This window comes from Sinohyriopsis cumingii, chromosome 7 (assembly GCF_028554795.1).
Source record: "Sinohyriopsis cumingii isolate HCF-2022 chromosome 7, ASM2855479v2, whole genome shotgun sequence".
NCBI classification, from domain to species: domain Eukaryota; kingdom Metazoa; phylum Mollusca; class Bivalvia; order Unionida; family Unionidae; genus Sinohyriopsis; species Sinohyriopsis cumingii.
In genome coordinates, this window is record NC_142967.1 from 81,916,935 (window position 1) to 81,938,213 (window position 21,279).

A 21,279-nucleotide genomic window follows, 5' to 3' on the forward strand; every position below is an offset into this window, starting at 1 on the left:
GGTCGATTTATCCTCTGGCTCCTTGACTGTGCTGCTGTCTACAAGGGCTTCCCTCTTGCTTCCATTCACTTACAGGTCATTAAATGCAGTATGGGTCATTTTACTTCTGCAACCTACGTTGGAGCTATTTCCCTGTTAAATAGATAAATATGCAACCTAACTAGTTTGTAGGGTCTTTACCTATTGTACCTATTGGATAGAACATCATCTCCTTTCTTGTTACATCAGATATTGTCATATCAAATCCACACTAATTGGATTTCAGGTCACAGGCTGGCATTTCATACCATATAAATTGTTGCTCAGTTCCTTCAATAAACAAAACATAATACAGGAAGATTAATGTATTTCTCTACAGAACTATTTAACATCACTAATGAATCTATAACATAGTCTGACCTCACTTAATAAGCAAATCAGCCCCTGCAGTGTGAACTATTAATCACTGTCTTAACTAAGTGTTGGGCCTGCACCTTGCAGCCAACAATAATTCACCCTCATTGTTGCTACAATCCCAATGCAATCAATTCTCAGTTAAAAGAATTCACATCTAATGATGTGAATGAATTAGCAAAATTCACATTTTGTGTGTGTGTGATTTAGATTTTTAACGTAGCTTTAACAATTTTCAGGTCATATCGCCCACGATATCTGCAGTGTGGCAGTTTAAAGTTATGTCTAGCACTGGGGCATCATGACGCAGACATGTAGCATGATATCCCACCCAGTCACATTATCCTGACACCAGGCCGACCAGTTCCAACACTAAGCTCTTAATGCTGAGCGCCTAACGAAGCAGCTGTTAGTACCATTTTTAGAAGTCTTTGGCATGACTCTGCCAAGTTTTGAACCCACAACCTCCAGCATCCAGAGCGGATGCTCTAACCACTAGGCCACCATCACAGTCCATCAGCATAAACATTCTACCAAACTAAGAATGCTATAAATTCCTACCAAACATGATTCATATGACATATAAATGAATAAATTTAAACAATTATCTTCAGACTCCGATCAGAGAAAAATTATATAAGACTAAGATACAGTACCTTGCTCTCCTTTCCCCTTTTACAGAATTGTCTCTCAAAACTTCCAATACACATCCCTTGGACAGCCATTACAAGGGTACCAAGACCTTTGCCTCACACAAAACTTAGACTGACCAATTGTACAGTTTTAGACAATTTTAAAACCTGAAACTTCACCTGTCATATCCCAAGCTATTACTCATCCAGTCAGATTTTATGTTTATTTAACTGCCAAAATCAACACATGAAAAATGACTCATTTCAGTGCTTGCCTTAGTAAACCAATCTCTGCAAAGTTTCAACTTATGATATATTTTTCAGGAAGTATAAATGCTTTTTCTGCAGCATCTCATCACCTGGCATTTATCCATGTATCTATAACTAGAACTGATTCTCCTTGCTACCCCTCTCTCTCACTCTCATTCATATATATATATATATATATATATATATATATAGAGAGAGAGAGAGAGAGAGAGAGAGAGAGAGAGAGAGAGAGAGAGAGGGAGAAAGATTTTGCTTTTTAGGGCTACAGTGTTATATAAAGTTTGCTTGCATAAAATATAAAATTATTTAATGGCTCGTTTTCAGATAGCCAACATGAGTGAACAGTTACATTATAAACTGGAAGAAAACTCATTTTTAGCTCTATTGGTCTTTGGTTGTCTGTCAGTTAGCAACAGTTTGTTATCTCTACTCGTCTTAAACTACTTGTACGATTGCCATGAAACTTTACAGACACATTTATCACTAGGTCAGAAATGGTCCTGTGGTCCTGTAAAGAAATGGTCCTGCTCACACTTTCACTTTTTGAAATAATGGTCGTATCAGCATGGGTTTTTCACTAAAAGACTTATCATGTCTTGTTTCTCATAAATGAAGATAGTGGCAATCTGGTATCCAATATGGCCACCACAGTGTTCATCATAAAAATCTTTATGTCACTTTTCCTACATGGATGGTTATATCAACATAGAGTTTCATTAAAAGACTTCTTATGATGTCTAATTAATCCTAAGTAAAAATGGTGCCAGTGAATCTGATGTCCAGTATGACCACCTCAGCAGCCATATTGAAAATCTTGCTATGGCTACTCCTCCTACATTAATTGTCATATCTATATGGGGTTTTCACTAAAAGACTTCTTATGATGTCTAGTTGGACCTAAATAAAATCATTGAAGAATATTGGAGAGGGTTTCAAAACAAAATAGTTAAAAGGAAGGAATTGTCTTAATTCCTGGAAATTCTTTTCACCCAGTAGAGCATCAGAACCACTCTTGTAACTGAGGCATAGGTCTCTTTTTGACAGTGATGAAGTTGTAACTGAGGCATAGGTCTCTTTTTGACAGTGATAAAGTTCTAACTGAGGCATAGGTCTTTTTGACAGTGATAAAGTTGTAACTGAGGCATAGGTATCTTTTTGACAGTGATAAAGTTGTAACTGAGGCATAGGTCTCTTTTTGACAGTGATAAAGTTGTAACTGAGGCATAGGTCTCTTTTTGACAGTGATAAAGCCATTAGAGACATTTAATTTTCATAAAATGCTTAACATCAAAAAATATGCAAGAAAACTAGTCATTCTTTTTCATGTTATACTAATGTGCAGTACTTTTGTCACTGCTTAAACTATTTGTATTTATGACCCAAATACCCTGTAAGCACCACCCCTATTCAAGATTTATGAAGTCTAACAACTCTTTCCCAGTTTTACCATGTGCATCTACTAAGATTCTATCAAAGGGAAGGTTAAGATTGATTATCACATTGTCTAAACTCTGAATATTAGAATTTGAATAGAATATAGAATGTATGAGGAAGTTAGATATACTTCCCCCACATACTGGTTAAATGACTTGGTACAAACTGTATGTAAGAATTAAGTCTCCAAGCAGGCAAAGACTACCTTGCCAAGTGTCATCTTAGTTAGCTATGGGTGGTTGAGTATGGCACAGGGCCAACCACTATCGCACTTGCATGTAGACAGACAGTGTAGAGTATCACATTGAGTCAGCCTTAGGCCTTTGTGCTGCCTATTTATATTTAATGTGCTGGAAATCAGGAGTCATTAACGTGTCAATTATGGCACCAATCGAGTATTTATATAGGGGGATTACTTATTGTATCCCTGTTAGTAAAGAAAAACAGTGTTTTGTGTCATTAATTCAGTTGAGGACTGGAAGAAAATGAGAAATCAGATTTTAAAAGCTGTGTATTATCACATTTCAGTTTTTTGATAATCCTAAAATTGCATGTCAATTAAGTTTAATATGATAATTGATTTTGGACAGGTTAATTGACTGTTCATTATTGGATCACTTGTCGGAGTCATATTGTTATGTATCCATAGTTTATGGTAGACACTGTAGACACTTATGTCCTCAATAGAGTCAAAATTTCATCTGTCATTATCTTTATGGGACCGTTTTGTTGGGAAATTATCAATTATGGATCAAAAATATTTTACCACTGTAACATGTCTAACAGGTATTTTGACTACTGTAGTAATTTAGCACCAGCACCATACATCCATCTTCATTCGTTATTATGACTATATTATTAATCATATTTCATGATTTACATATTTAGGTATTCTTTTTAATATTAAACAAGAATTTATAAAAAAAAATTAACAGTTTACTTAACATTGCCATGGTCATATAAATCGAAATCAGTCATGACTATTAACTTTCAAAGAGCTTAAATCTTGGAGTTGGAACATTATTTAAGGATATATATTTCATCTGTAAATTTCAAAAAATTTTAGTACATTTTTTTAAAGAATTATTTATTTTTGAAACCATGAACATTGCATGCATCATTGAACACGTAATTAAATATTTTTGTCACTGGATCTCAGATTTTAAGGAGTTTATAAAATGCCATTATGGTTTTCAAAAGTGAGGGGTAAAAAGACTTCAGAAAAATCTGTGGAAGTAGTCAGTCTGGTCCTCTGTAATAAATTCTTATATTATGTACTCGATTACCTTGAGCACAAAAGGTAACTTGAGCACTAAAGGTTAGTTGGAGTATTGATTACTAGAAGTACTGTAGTCTTGAAATGTTATACCAGGTGTCTTTAATCTGAACAATCATTCAAAATCCACACAATTAAAATGTACAGGTTTTGATTTACTTGGTTGACTGTTTATTTTGTTAAGACTTATTTTATCATATAGTACATCAATATACAACAGAGGTCTCATTTGAAAAACTATTTGCCTACAGGAGGTATGAAATGCAAAGTCTGTCCAGTTCAACATAAATACAGTTGGTTGATCACTTTGATCAGTTAATCACTGCTCCGGCAGCCTAGTGGTTAGAGTGTCTGCCTTGGATGCAGGAGGTCATCGGTTTGAACCCTGGCTAAGTCATACCAAAGACTTATAAAATGGTACTAGCAGCTGCCTTGCTTGGCATTCAGCATTAAGAGGTTAGTGTTAGGACTGGTCAGCCTGGTGTCAGGATAATGTGACTGGGTGGGACATTATGCTACATGTCTGCAGCATGATGCCTCCAGTGCAAGACATCACTATAAACTGCCACATTGCAGACATTGTAATGATATAACTGAAAAATTGTTAAAGATACATTAAAAATCCAAATCACACACATTGATCCATTAATCAAAATAATCAGTTAAATAATCTATAGTCATGACTACAGAGACATATGTATGATCCATTTTTCTCAAAATCACTTTTTCAGTCTTCCATTCATTATCATCCTCATTGTCTTCTTCCTCTTCATCATCATTGTCCTATCCTCCTCATCATCATTGATTATCATCATCAGCAGCAGCGTGTTATGTGGAAATCAGTAATGCATTTAAATTGGAACACTGTGTGCTGCTTATTATTTTCCCTGTCTTTTTTTCCCTCTAAAAGTGTTAATGTCAAAATTTGTACAGCTTTTCTCATTATAGCATGGTTGTTGGGGTACATAACCACCAGCGGCACTGGACCCTGTTGTAAAGATAATCACATTACATACTAGTACTCCAATATATGAGGAATCCCATATCCTGAACTGTGGTATAATGGGAATGATAAAAAAATTTAAATAACTGTTTTGAAAGGAATTCAAGATTTAACACTAAGCTTGACATTGTTATCTTTCAGTCTATGTTGTTGTACATTAGTATGATTTTAGAAGTGGTAATCATATTGTTTTACATTAGTATGATTTTGGAAGTGGTATCCATATTGTTATATGTTAGTATGATTTTGGAAGTGGTATCCATATTGTTTTACATTAGTATGATTTTGGAAGTGGTATCCATATTGTTTTACATTAGTATGATTTTGGAAGTGGTATTCATATTGTTTTACATTAGTATGATTTTGGAAATGGTATCCATATTGTTTTACATTAGTATGATTTTGGAAGTGGTATCCATATTGTTTTACGTTAGTATGATTTTGGAAGTGATATCCATATTGTTATACATTAGTATGATTTTGGAAGTGGTATCCATATTGTTATACATACTATGATTTTGGAAGTGGTATTCATATTGTTTTACATTAGTATGATTTTGGAAGTGATATCCATATTGTTATACATACTATGAATTTGGAAGTTGTATCCATATTGTTTTACATTAGTATGATTTTGGAAGTGGTATCCATATTGTTATACATTAGTATGATTTTGGAAGTGATATCCATATTGTTATACATTAGTATGATTTTGGAAGTGATATCCATATTGTTATACATTAGTATGATTTTGGAAGTGGTATCCATATTGTTATACATTAGTATGATTTTGGAAGTGATATCCATATTGTTATACATACTATGAATTTGGAAGTGGTATCCATATTGTTTTACATTAGTATGATTTTGGAAGTGATATCCATATTGTTTTACATTAGTATGACTTTGGAAGTCATATCCATGTTGTTATACATACTATGATTTTGGAAGTGATATCCATATTGTTTTACATTAATATGATTTTGGAAGTGGTATCCATATTGTTTTACATTAGTATGATTTTGGAAGTGATATCCATATTTTTATACATACCATGATTTTGGAAGTGATATCCATATTGTTTAATGTTAGTGTGATTTTGGAAGTGGTATCCATATTGTTTTACATTAGTATGATTTTGGAAGTGATATCCATATTGTTATACATACTATGATTTTAGAAGTGATATCCATATTGTTTAATGTTAGTGTGATTTTGGAAGTGGTATCCATATTGTTTTATGTTAGTATGATTTTGGAAGTGATATCCATATTGTTATACATTAGTATGATTTTGGAAGTGGTATCCATATTGTTATACATACTATGATTTTGGAAGTGGTATTCATATTGTTTTACATTAGTATGATTTTGGAAGTGATATCCATATTGTTATACATACTATGAATTTGGAAGTTGTACCCATATTGTTTTACATTAGTATGATTTTGGAAGTGGTATCCATATTGTTATACATTAGTATGATTTTGGAAGTGATATCCATATTGTTATACATTAGTATGATTTTGGAAGTGATATCCATATTGTTATACATTAGTATGATTTTGGAAGTGGTATCCATATTGTTATACATTAGTATGATTTTGGAAGTGATATCCATATTGTTATACATACTATGAATTTGGAAGTGGTATCCATATTGTTTTACATTAGTATGATTTTGGAAGTGATATCCATATTGTTTTACATTAGTATGACTTTGGAAGTCATATCCATGTTGTTATACATACTATGATTTTGGAAGTGATATCCATATTGTTTTACATTAATATGATTTTGGAAGTGGTATCCATATTGTTTTACATTAGTATGATTTTGGAAGTGATATCCATATTTTTATACATACCATGATTTTGGAAGTGATATCCATATTGTTTAATGTTAGTGTGATTTTGGAAGTGGTATCCATATTGTTTTACATTAGTATGATTTTGGAAGTGATATCCATATTGTTATACATACTATGATTTTAGAAGTGATATCCATATTGTTTAATGTTAGTGTGATTTTGGAAGTGGTATCCATATTGTTTTACATTAGTATGATTTTGGAAGTGATATCCATATTGTTATACATACTGTGATTTTAGAAGTGATATCCATATTGTTATACATACTATGATTTTGGAAGTGGTATCCATATTGTTTTACATTAGTATGATTTTGGAAGTGGTATCCATATTGTTATACGTTAGTATGATTTTGGAAGTGATATCCATATTGTTTTACATTAGTATGATTTTGGAAGTGGTATCCATATTGTTATACGTTAGTATGATTTTGGAAGTGGTATCCATATTGTTATACAGTAGTATGATTTTGGAAGTGGTATCCATATTGTTATACGTTAGTATGATTTTGGAAGTGATGTCCATATTGTTATACATACTATGATTTTGGAAGTGATATCCATATTGTTTAATGTTAGTATGATTTTGAAAGTGGTATCCATATTGTTTTACATTAGTATGATTTTGGAAGTGGTATCCATATTGTTATACATTAGTATGATTTTGGAAGTGATATCCATATTGTTTTACATTGGTATGATTTTGGAAGTGATATCCTTTTCTACCTAATGCTGAATAATAAAAAGAACACTACAAGAAGCAAAGCAGTTCAATTTATGCTGGATTTCAAGGTAAATACAAAATAGTAACAGCATTAATGTGCACTTTGCACCACCAAATCAATCTTTGAACCTGGTCATGTGTTCAATGATTTGTTTAAAAAATAAATATTGTTTTTGTCTTCTTGAAATTAAAATTTAGTGTCATATTGTAAATAAATGTGTATTGGCACAACTTGTACAGTTAGTTTAGAATGGAGGGATTTTGTATTCTGTCACTCCAAATAAATTCTGCTTTTCTGTTTGTGATGTGTTGGCTTTATTAGTTGGGTCATTCCATAAGATTTACATGTGACTTGAGGGACTGGCCTTAATGAACCTGACATGTGTTTCTATTCTGCCATTAATTGTTTGGAATCATATACGTGGGAACAAATTTGAATTAATTTAACTGAAAGTCTCAAAAACAAGCAGGAGTAAATATCACTTATTAGGGAATATCACAATCATTTCATTTTGAGTGCAGTAAGGAGAATGTGATTTCTGTTTGGATTTCATTCTTTTCAGACAAACTGTCAAGGAAAGGGAAGATAGTCTTTACATAATTTTCATTCCACTAATCTTTAGTGGACTTGTTCACTATATTTCCAGTCAGTACTTGATTTTGCTGCCTTTGCAGGCCTTCTCAGAGGCTTATGGTGAGTCATTTGGAAATTCCCAATCACATCTTGGCCTAATTTGCCAGTCATCAATAAATGTTTCTCACTGTTTTATGAGCTGAATCCACAAAAATGAGCTCATTGGTATTGAGCATCAGATAAGATATATTTACCTTTTGCCTGAGTAGTTCATATAAGCACAGTACTACTTGCAGGGACAGCAATGAATCAATATAAAAGAAGTGCTTGACTGAGGTAGAAGCTAAATCTTCACTGGTATTTTGTAAACTACATTTAAAAATTGCAAATGGATCCCAAGGAGTCTTTTTTCTTGTTTACATTAGGTTAATATTGATCTGTGCACTTTGAATCTGGCGGACTTTGTATGGAGAAAATAGTTGGTCCCAATGTAAAAAAGTTTATTTGATTTTGAGACCTAGGACTTAACTAATTTTGAGTCCCTAGAAACTTTATCTGTCATCATTACAAGATGTGTTGTGTATGTCACACATTCATTGATGGAGGACTCATGGTACTAATTAAGTTCCCATTGTAAGCCTATGCAAACCCCACAATATTAAAAATTCAATACATTAAAATGTTTGAGTGCTCATGATCAAACCTATATTTATCAGTATAGATGAAACCTCGATGTCAGCTTCTGTGTAGAGGAAAGGATATGAGCCATGGCATTTTCTGGACCTGCGTGTGTTTGAAACATGTGCTTTCAATTCCGCACCAAAGAGTCAGGTGCTAATTTTAGTATCAAGTGTTCCAAACTCAAGACTGTTAAAGGACTGAAATTCCATCAATAAAACAATGTCTCTATTTTTTTTCACTTACAACTAGGATAAGCTCTCAAAAGGTTCTTTTTCCTAAAACATAACTTACATTATTAACCAACCATGGTCAGCCTAACCCATATATACTCTATTTTAGGTTCACCCATTTCCAGGCAGGTTCCCATTTTTCCATACCATTAGTACCATGTGTCCTGGAGATTCTAAAACTTACGAGCTTTTTTAGCAGCTTTACGGATGACATTTGGTATATACAGTATGTATATTATCATTAGAAACTTACTTGTGTACCTGGGGCCCCGAGTGGTCTAAAGCGCTTTCTGTTAGGAATCACTGCCATCTCACCTCTACCTCTGTCTGCGCTGGTTCGAGTCTCAGATTCAGCCAATGTGGGTATGTGAGAAAGCTTGCCAGTAGCTTCTCGTGGGTCGGTGGTTCTTTCTGGGGTTTTCCCGGGTTCTTCCTCCACCATTAATACTGGCCGCTATGTATAGCCTAACGTGTGCTGAAAAATGGCATTAAACCCCACATCAACAACTTGTGTACCACACCAGGGGACTCTATCATCAAGGTCAAAGTTATTGGTCAATATTTTAAGTTTTCCACCTTCCATTCTGTCTTTGTAAGCTAAGAACTTCAAGAGATGAAATAGGTGCATCACATATCACATGGGGATGGGGTCCTATCTTCCAGTTAAGGTCACGTGTCAGTATATTGGGTTTTTCTTCAATTCTTTCCTTCCTGTTCTGTAAAATAAGAGCCATTTGAGATTAAATTGTCAAAACTGGTATATTTGTTATGCATCAAATGGGGGTCCTTTATTTAAGGTCCAGGTCACAATCCAATATTGAGGTTACAGTTGCCTTTCCACTCTACAACTTAAGAGAAATAAATGAAATCTGGTATACTTTACGTTGTCACTAGTAAATATATTGCATTCCACATTTGGGATAATATCTTCAGGGTTATGTTTCTCTTTTTATGTATCACAGTCATGATTTTATCCTAGGCAGGGGCCATAAATTTACAGATTTGGATTGTTTTTGATGTACATTCTGAAGATGTGAGGTTTCGTATACTGCCTTTTTCTTTTTTACAAGCTTATATCAAAATTCAATCACTTATGACTTTCTGGAAACCTTATCTGCTACTTGTGATTTGTAACAAGCATGTTTTATGGCTTTCTTTGTCTTTTTAGTAGCCTTGTAAGCAGAGAGTAAGATATTTCATACAGTTTGGTGACTTTCTTGCACTTAATCGTTTTTATGATTTTCATACCAGCCTTCCATTCTTTTAATCCCTCACCCCCTCCAAGTTGTTATGATGTTATGTTCAAAACCATGACCTTCTCTGCCTCAGGAAAATACTACACTTCATTTTTTTTACAATTTCCTGAGCAGTAAGCTTTTTTACTGTAAGTGACAAAACATAAAAACTAAACATTATAGGAAATTCTGAGTTTGGATCAAAGTCAATGCATAATTTCTGACAATACTTGCATCAGTTTTAATCCTCTGATGTATGTGATGTATGATGTGGATTAATACAATAACATCAATGTTCATCTGTCTGTCCTTAGTCATGGTAGTTTCCTCATTTATCATCTGACTGTTCATAGTCATGGTGGTTTCCTCATTTATCATCTGTCTGTCTATAGTCATGGTGGTTTCCTCAACAGCAATGTTCATCTGTCTGTCCATAGTCATGGTGGTTTCCTCTGTCCATAGTAATGGTGGTTTCCTCTGTCTGTCCATAGTCATGGTGGTTTCCTCAACAGCAATGTTCCTCTGTCTGTCCATAGTAATGGTGTTTTCCTCTGTCTGTCCATAGTCATGGTGGTTTCCTCAATGGCAATGTTCATCTGCCTGTCCATAGTAATGGTGGCTTCCTCTGTCTGTCCATAGTCATGGTGGTTTCATCTGTCTGTCCGTAGTCATGGTGGTTTCATCTGTCTGTCCATAGTAATGGTGGTTTCCTGTCTGTCCATAGTAATGGTGGTTTCCTGTCTGTCCATATTCATGGTGGTTTCCTGTCTGTCCATAGTAATGGTGGTTTCCTGTCTGTCCATAGTAATGGTGGTTTCCTGTCTGTCCATATTCATGGTGGTTTCCTGTCTGTCCATAGTAATGGTGGTTTCCTGTCTGTTCATAGTAATGGTGGTTTGCTGTCTGTCCATATTCATGGTGGTTTCCTGTCTGTCCATAGTAATGGTGGTTTCCTGTCTGTCCATAGTCATGGTGGTTTCCTCAACATGACTTTAGTTTGCTTTATTTCCTTCAGATCATGTATATACCTACCTGTTGGTAGGGGCACAAGCCTATTTGGGGTGTGGGTACCTGTTATAGATCCGGTGTCAAGGTCACTGGGGCTGAAGATGTGGTTTTCCTTTTGTACATTAAGAAAAGTTTTCTGGATCCAATGATTCTGAAGCTCACACACACACACACCTTAAGCTGAATAGTTAATAAATAATGCGTGATCAGTTTTTATGACCAGATGTCTTGCTGCATCTAAAGGTTAGTTACCGTGTTAAAAACTAATAATTTAGAATACTAAGCTTGCAGAAAATGGGTCCATAATTTGAGAGATGTGGTTGAATCATTGTTAGAACCTGGGGATATGGGATGCCAATGTTATTTATTGGCTCTCAGTATGTCAACATTACAATTCAGTATAACCACCCCGGTGGCCTAAGTGGTTAGAGCATCCCTCTCTGATGTAGGGGGGTGTGGGTTCGAACCCTGGTCAAGTGATACTAAAGACATAACAATGGTACTAGCAGCTGCCTTGCATGGCACTCAGTATTAATAGGTTAGTGTTAAGGACTAGTTTGCCTGGTGTCTGGATAATGTGGCTGGGTGGGACATGTCTGCAGCATAATGCCCCAGTGCTAGACATCACTATGAACTCCATACTGCAGAGATTGTAGCATTATGACTAAAATTGTTAAAGCTATGTTAAAAATTCCAAGGTGTGCACACGCACACACACACACACATACACACACTTCAACATGGGGTTTTACTTAAAGACTTGTTTTGATGTCTTGTTGGTAAATGAAAATGGAGCCATTTCTATGTCCAACATAGCCACTACTATGGCCATCTTGAAAATGTTAATGTTACTTATCCTGAACAAAATGTAATATTGCCATGGGGGTTTTCATACAGGACTTCATATCATGTATGGTTCATCCTAAATGAAAATAGTGCCAGTCTAATGTCTGAATAGAACACCACAGTAGCAATGTTGAAAATCTTCTTGTTGCTACTCCATCATGAAAAGTAAATTGCTGTGGGGTTTTCACCAGAATTCTTGTTATATCCAGTTGGTCCAAAAATGGAAATGGTGTCAATATGATGTACAGTATGGCCATAACAGTGGTCATCTTGAAAATATTGCTATCACTACTCCTTTATCAGCATAGGGTTTTAGTAAGCAACTTCTTTTGAAATTTGGTTGGTCCCATTTGTGCATTCAGACACTGAATTGCTTGCCACAGTGGCCATCTTGAAAATCTTGTTATCACTTTTTCTTTAGAATAAATGGTCATATCAGCATGGGCTTTTCATGTTGGTTGGTCCTAAACAAAAATGGTGCAGATCCTATATCTAATATGACTGCCACAATGGTCATCTTGAAAATCTTGTTTATCACAATTTCTTCTAGATGGCTGGTCATACTGACAAAGTGCTTCATCATAAGACTTCTTATAATGTCTAGTTGGGACTAAATAGATATCTTGCTGGTCTGATATCAAATATGGTCAACATGACATCCATATAGAACTTCTTGTTATCAATTGTGGTAGATCTCTTTACAGTTTCACTTCCACACAGTAACTTGATTTGTCCACCAACTTTTGTCAACCCTGTTGGTTTCAGGTCTTCTGCCTCAAGGTTAAAGCCACTGACTAAAAGAAGAAAAATGGTTTCTGCACAATAACTTGACTTGTCTGCCATCAGCAGTTTACAAATTTGTTGTTGGCTTATACTTGGTGTAATGAAGAACCTTTGGATTTAAGGGTCAATTGCTCAAAGGTCAAAGTCAGTGACTAAAAGAAGAAAAATTATTTCCACACCATAGTTGCAGTCCTCCTCCATCAATAGTTACCAAACTTTGTGGATGGCTTGCACATGGGATAAGGAAGAATCCTATTGATTTTGAGACCAAAATGTCAAGCTTCAAGTTCACTGTGACTGAAAGATTAAAAATGGTTTCCGCACAATTAGTTCTCCACCATCTACAATTAGCAGACTTTGTGAAAGGCTTGCACTAATTATAAGGAACATCTTTATTAGTTTGGGGATCAAAGGTCAAGGTCACTGTGGCTGAATGAAGAAAATGGTTCTCATACAAGTTCTTTCTATCTTCTATCCTCTACAAACTTTGTGACTGGATTACACTTATAGTAAGTAGAACCATTATCAATACCAGGGTCAGAAGGTTAAGATCACTACCTGAAAGAAGAAAAATGGTTTCAGCACTATAGAAATTGTGTGGATTGCTTTATCTGTTTTGGAGACAGATGAATGTTACTGTTACTGAAAGAAGAAAAATGGTTTCTGCCTATAAATATTCAGTAGTCTGCATAGAGAACTAACTGTCAAACACATGGCAGGGATATAAAGTTCCAGAGCATTGGAAACTACTGATTTGACTGCTGAATATATATGGTGTATTGCAGTTCAGATAAATTATTTGAATCTCAAGAAAATATAAAACACATAAATGGAAGGAACAGAAACTCATCATCACAAGCAATGGGAATATCAGCTGTGCACTTTTTTCACCTGTGGCTGTCTATGATACGATTTCCTCATTTATAATGACTACCCATAACCTTCTTAACTAATCATTGTGAGCCCAAGTAAATTTTCACAGAGTTAACCCAACATGACCTTCCATTCTGATTCTATTTTTCCAAACACAGCCACTTATCGATTGATAACAGGGTAATTTTATTGAGGTGCAAGAGCTTGTTTTGTTGATGACATATTGTTGTTTATACATATTGTTGTTTATACATATTGTTGTTTATGCATATTGTTGTTTATACATATTGTTGTTTATACATATTGTTGTTTATACATTGTTATTTATACATATTGTTGTTTATACATATTGTTGTTTATACATATTCATGAGAAGCAAATTTTGTCACATGCAGCCACAGGTGAAAAAGGAGTAGCGGATTTTCACCTGTGACAGAATACTTTTGGTCAAAGTCTACCAGTATATTGTTAATTTGTGTTCAGTTTTTGCAACGCGGTGTTCTTGGTTAAAAATGGTGAATTGTGGTAAACTTTAATAGAACTATCACCTAGTTGCTTCATATATATTTGGCTGAATATTATCTACTGAGTGACCTCATTTGGAAGGGACTCTAATTCCACACCCTTAGTTGGGTTACTACTAATCTTGATTCCATTGGGTGTCATGTAGTGACTCTAAGAAGCAGTTTTCTAGTGACAGTTGTTGGTACATATATGACTATTATAGTTTTCACTCACTCTCCCATTTATTTGTACCCCCTACCTATTTTAATAACAAAAGCATGAAAGATACAAAAAATGCACAGAACTCAGTCTTTTCATTCATCAATTTATAATTTCTAACTTGATTGTCACCAGGGGATCTCTACCACTGTCACTTTGTTTGCGTTTCAAAAATTAATAGGAGTTTCTTTACTAACACAGCTGCCATATTTGCATGGGTGGGTCATTTTGTTTGTTTAGACAACAGAGAGTAATTTTATTCATCATCATCATTAAGCATTGAATAATTTTGTAAATTTCCATATCTTTAGGGTGTTACATCCTTTTAAACCCATTTACATAATAATTACACTGCTTGCCTTTTTTATTTTGTTTTGTTTTGAGACATTAAAGCAGGACATTGCAAGTATTGGATGCAGATAACATAGCTTTACCTTCTATGTATCACTGAAAATAGACTTTTCCAGGAAACTAGAAAACAACAACAGTTAGGCTCCATTGTTTACCCTGAAAACATCCATTTGGTTTGAAATGCAAATAAGTTGACAGTGTTAATGAACTCCTGGTGACAATCAGGTTGGATATTATAAATTACTGAATGAAATAATAAAGTACTATGGATTTTTTAAAATCTCTTTGATGCTTTTCACTTTTAAAATCAGTAGGAGATACAACCTAAAGGGAGGATAGGGGAGCACTGTAGTGACTTGAAGCACTTGAACGTTGATGATGGATAACTTTTTTCATTCTTTTGAAGTTCATTATGAAGATTAAAACAAATTTAGCCCAAAACTTGCATTTATATGTAATTGTCTGATCCAGTTTGCATATTTCAATAGAAGACACTTTCAAGATTGCATATTCACTAGGAGATACATTCCAGATTGCATATTTCACTAGAAGAGTCACATTCTAGATTGCATATTTCACAATAAGACACACTCCAGATTGCATATTTCACTAAAGAGACACATTCCAGATTGCATATTTCACTTGGAGACACATTCAGATTGCATATTTCACTAGAAGAGACACATTCCACATTGCATATTTCACTAGAAGAGACACATTCCAGATTGCATATTTCACAATAAGACACATTCCAGATTGCATATTTCACTAAAGAGACACATTCCAGATTGCATATTTCACTTGGAGACACATTCCAGATTGCATATTTCACTAGAAGAGACACATTCCAGATTGCATATTTCACTAGAAGAGACACATTCCAGATTGCATATTTCACTAGAAGAGATGCATTCCTGATTGCATATTTCACTAGAAGAGACATTCCAGATTGCATATTTCACTAGAAGAGACACATTCCAGATTGCAGGAAGTCTCTTGATCTGATCAATGACATAAGAGCTACAAGAATTTTCTTCTCTTTGTAAACAGATGATGATAATTTACAACCTAAGTTCACCATCTCCTTGTATGATAGGCATATCAACCTTGCATTGCCTAAGAGTAAGCCACTAATTACATGTTCCAAGTTTCTAAAACACCACTGTTTGTATGCTTAGTCCTGTAATCAGACTTTGGCTTTCATTAAAGCTATGGTGAATGAAAGAATACAAGATAAATTTAGTCCATGTTTCTTCGACCTATCCCTCGCTGTGTTAGACACCGCAATTGACGAGAGTTACCCCCATCATAACAGTCCAGTTAGTATGTACAGTGTTGAACACAGGACAGGGGGAAAGGTCATAGGAATTTCAAGCTAATATAAATTGAATGTTACTTCTCATATCGGACAAGTTAAACAAGAGGAAAATGGTTTACATGGAAGTCAAATAACAAAACTTATGCACAAAATTCTTGTTTTGAAATTGAACATATTGACTTTTGCATAACTGGGTTAGGGGAGGAGGGAGTAATACATGGGTGAGTAGAAACCAAACTCAGAATAAGATTTTCTACAAAGTTGGTCTGAAAGCTTGTTGAAAAATTCCCCAGGTTGGCTGTATCTATGGGCAAGGCACTTCACTCCAACTGTCTAAATAACCTACTTGAGTTGATGTGCTGTTAAACACTAACCAAACCAATCATTTTGATTTTGACTATTTGTGACAAATTGAAAAACCTAAACAAAATTCAGATCAAGAAACACAGCACATTTGGATATGTCATTAAGTTGTTTCATCATCTGTTTATCACAATTATCTACTGTTGAACCCATTGTTGCCTCCACTGATCATACAGCATAAGAACCTACCAGGTGGCCAGTTGTCCATCATCCATCCATTTGCACAAGTTTGGTATCTCTACACCAGCTACATGGAGGATTGCCATTAAACTTTAGACATACATTCATCGCAAGGTCTAGTTCAGTGCTGTCCATCCCGTGCGCTGAATTTAAATGGCCTGCCAGAGCTCTAGCAGCTATATAGTCGTTGCTTTTCAGTTTTCTGCTGTGGTCCTCGGCTTGAAGAAAAACATTTTTCATTGCATGGTGTCAAAACGGTTGGACAGCACTGGTCTAGTTGGTACCTGAATGAGAATGGTACTTCTCAGATCTCTATTTTGGTCACCATCATCAAAATCTTGTTATTGCTACACCCACTTATTTATGATCATAATGTGGGGATTTAACCTAAAGACTTCTTATGATGTCTAGCTTGTCCTGAGCAAGAATTGCATCAAGATGGACATCTTGAAAATCATAAGGCCTCAGAGTCTATATAGATACAGTACTATTTTAAAAACACAAGGAAGGACATGGCTACACTTGATAAATTTTAATCAACTTTGATTTCTTAAGGTGGTATGATTATTACCTCGCCTAATTAAAACTCTTTTCATGCTTAATAACAGCTCTTCCAGTATGCTTCAGAGATATTTGTCTTCTCATGCTTAATAACAGCTCTTCCAATATGTATCAGAGATATTTGACTTCTCATGCTTAATAACAGCTCTTCCAATAGGCATCAGAGATATTTGACTTTTCATGCTTAATAACAGCTCTTCCAATATGCATCAGAGATATTTGACTTTTCATGCTTAATAACAGCTCTTCCACTATGTATCAGAGATATTTGACTTCTCATGCTTAATAACAGCTCTTCCAATATGTACAAGATATATGATTTTTCATGCTTAACAACAGCTCTTCCAATATGTATCAGAGCTATTTGACTTTTGATGCTTATTAATAACAGCTCTTCCAATATGTATCAGAGATATTTGACTTCTCATGCTTAATAACAGCTCTTCCAATATGTATCAGATATATATGATTTTTCATGCTTAACAACAGCTCATTCAGTATGTATCAGAGATAGTTGACTTTTCATGCTTACAGTACAGTTTTATCCCCCACCTTGAAATGATGCCAGCCTGTTTCCTACATTTCATCATCATACAGACATGGTCACACCAGCTGGCCACGATGATTGAATGAACTAAATAGAATCCTGTGCTCTGATTAGTCAACCAAAAATGATGCATCTTTGCAATGTTTTCAGATTTTACAGTGAATATTTTAAGTATAAAAGCAAGATATGTTCTTAAAACTGACTAGAGATAGTGTCATCAACAATTGTAATTTCAAATACTAAAGGCTCTGTCGAGTCGACAAGTGCTCAAGTTTTAAATATCATGATCATTGCAGCCCTTGTCATAAGTATATATTTCATGGTTGCTTTTGTTCCTGCTTTATTACTTTGAAGCTATTTAAGGTGCAGGAATGAACTGTGATATGGTATATTTCTCTGCTGACAAATGTATATCTGTGTCGTACAGTCAGGGTTTTATCTTCAGGGTCAAGGTCACTGCTCAGTTTCTTCCCATTTCTACAATAACCTTTGAGATATTGACAAGAAACATGAACGTGGTTACACATACTTTCCAGTCTGCATGCTATACAGCTCTGTTACAAGGCTCACTGTCAGATTTCAGTACTGTGTACATTTGAAGACCTCCACACAGTAGGTGGGGGCACCAAAAAAAATCTTTGCATGTTGATACATGTTTAAGCAATCACTGACATTGCATGTTCATGCATGTTTAAGCAATCACTGATTTCGCATGTTCATGCATGTTTAAGCAATCACTGACTTTGCATGTTCATGCATGTTTAAGCAATCACTGATTTCGCATGTTCATGCATGTTTAAGCAATCACTGATTTCGCATGTTCATGCATGTTTAAGCAATCACTGACATTGCATGTTCATGCATGTTTAAGCAATCACTGACTTTGCATGTTCATGCATTTTTAAGCAATCACTGACTTTGCATGTTCATGCATGTTCATGCATGTTTAAGCAATCACTGACTTCGCATGTTCATGCATTTTTAAGCAATAGATATGACTCTTGTATCTATATCTTATTTGAAAGCTAATGATTGTAAACTTACTACTGGCACTACATATGCATGTAGTAGTGCCCACTATGTCAGTTCACAGCACACTTCTTTTCTTTTATATGCATGAAAAATAGGAATATAGTTTTAAAAAGCGGTTGGGGTTGATCGACAACTATGTGAACAGATTTGTTTTAATTTTGATCTATTGTTCATTAACACAATTATTTAGTGTACGTGCTAGAAGAACAAAATCTTTGATATTAAACATTTTTCAGCTGCTGTAAGCACAAAAACGACAAGTTTCTTTGCTAAACATTGTCTAATACTTATGTGGTAAATGCTCGGTTCATGTTACTGTTTACTTGAAATGTAACTTGATTATCTGTGTACTGTAGGGAACCATGTGGTATAATGATAAATGATTGTATATTTTGAAGTTATTTAGTATGCTAAGCACTGGTATACTTTTGTTTGTTATCTGTGTATTATTTCCTGTCTCTTACAGTACCTGTGTGAACAGACCCTTAAAATGACCAGCCTAGGGAGGTAAGTCATTCAATTTCAGTTGTATACATGTAGTATCATTATGTTTTCCAAGAAAAGTTGTAGTCTTGTTACTTACCTATGTGTGCATACGTTATGCTACTGCATAAAATCCCCTTCACTGTTGAGATGGTATTTTGAAGAATGGTGCACAACATGAATTGATGCTTTGACATTACAAAGTTTTGCTTATTTATGTATTGAAGAGCTGCAGAGGTTAGAGGTCATTTGGAGTAAAATGGTCTCCATTTAGAAGGCATTTCATCAGTTATTTGTACAAATAATTTTGATTTTAGGTATGAGGTGTACAAGTTTATGCCTACTGTCAATTTTATCTGCCTTGGCATATTTTTATTAGTCTCCTTAAAATGGATAATAGACTGGGAGGTTGATAATACAGTATCAAAATGGATAATAGACTGGGAGGTTGATAATATAGTATCAAAATGGATAATAGACTGGGAGGTTGATAATACAGTATCAAAATGGATAATAGACTGGGAGGTTGATAATATAGTATCAAAATGGATAATAGACTGGGAGGTTGATAATACAGTATCAAAATGGATAATAGACTGGGAGGTTGATAATATAGTATCAAAATGGATAATAGACTGGGAGGTTAATAATACAGTATCAAAATGGATAATAGACTGGGAGGTTGATAATATAGTATCAAAATGGATAATAGACTGGGAGGTTAATAATAAAGTATCAAAATGGATAATAGACTGGGAGGTTGATAATACAGTATCAAAATGGATAATAGACTGGGAGGTTGATAATATAGTATCAAAATGGATAATAGACTGGGAGGTTGATAATACAATATCAAAATGGATAATAGACTGGGAGGTTGATAATATAGTATCAAAATGGATAATAGACTGGGAGGTTGATAATAAAGTATCAAAAGGTGCAGACATAATATTTTTTGCTGCTCAATTCTAATTAATCTGCCATTTTAACTATCCCCCCCCTTTTTTTTTCTGCTTTGTGAGATTCAGTGTTGCAGAGGGACTTAAGATGAGGTGGGTCTTGGACTTTTGAAAACAACATATTCTTGTTCTGATTTATCTAGCAGTGGTAGATATAGTTACAACACCAAAGGGCAGTGGTGTGATTTATTTTCTCATGTTATTGAAAATTTGCATTTTAAGACTCGTAACTACAAACAAGAACAAACAATGTCTCATAGGTTGAGTGGCCACAGTGACAAAGTCAAGTGATAATTTGTCCTCCAAAGTATTATGACATAATATTTACAAATAAGCTATGTGTCTTACAGACTTGTACAGCCACAGTTAAAAATTCAGTAATTGCCTGGTCTTAAGACTGTTAGAATGTTCACCTTGTATAGTGCATTACGGGAAATACAGCTTGAATTTGGACAGGAATATGAAGTACTTCATTGGCCCCAGTTACAAATATAAGGATTATATACAATAATAACAATGATAATGTCTTTATTTAGAGAGAGTGACTTAATTAGCATATAGACATTAATCATCCTTGAGTCCCTCTTTGGTAGTTACATACTGTATGTATAATCTCTGTCTTTGTTGATCTCTGACTCCATATAAGACTCCATTTCTGAAATAGTATTTGTTAATTTTCCCCCCATCTTATTCACACTTTGATCTTTAAACTTACATTGCCAGAGGTTTCCGAGTACAATAACTGCAAATGTTTCCATATTTAAAACATATGCAATCAGATATAATGAGTTAAATGCGGATTTCACTTTACAAACAAAATGACAGACTTATGTTCTGGCAGTAGGTGAAGAGGTCCACAATAATTTTGTCTAGTTAGGAATTAGTACACATACTTGTATGAGCATATGAATTTGAATATTAAAAGAATAAAT

General features: G+C 34.6%; 1 long non-coding RNA gene across 2 annotated transcripts in view; it reads left to right on the forward strand.

Moving 5' to 3' along the window:
- LOC149795626 (uncharacterized) overlaps positions 1-21,279 on the forward strand; it is a 243,489-nt gene that overhangs the window by 162,634 nt on the left and 59,576 nt on the right. For both annotated transcript variants that reach the window (XR_016422368.1, XR_016422369.1), the window contains exon 3: positions 19,372-19,412. This is a non-coding gene — a long non-coding RNA (uncharacterized LOC149795626). The remainder of the gene's footprint in view (positions 1-19,371; positions 19,413-21,279) is intronic.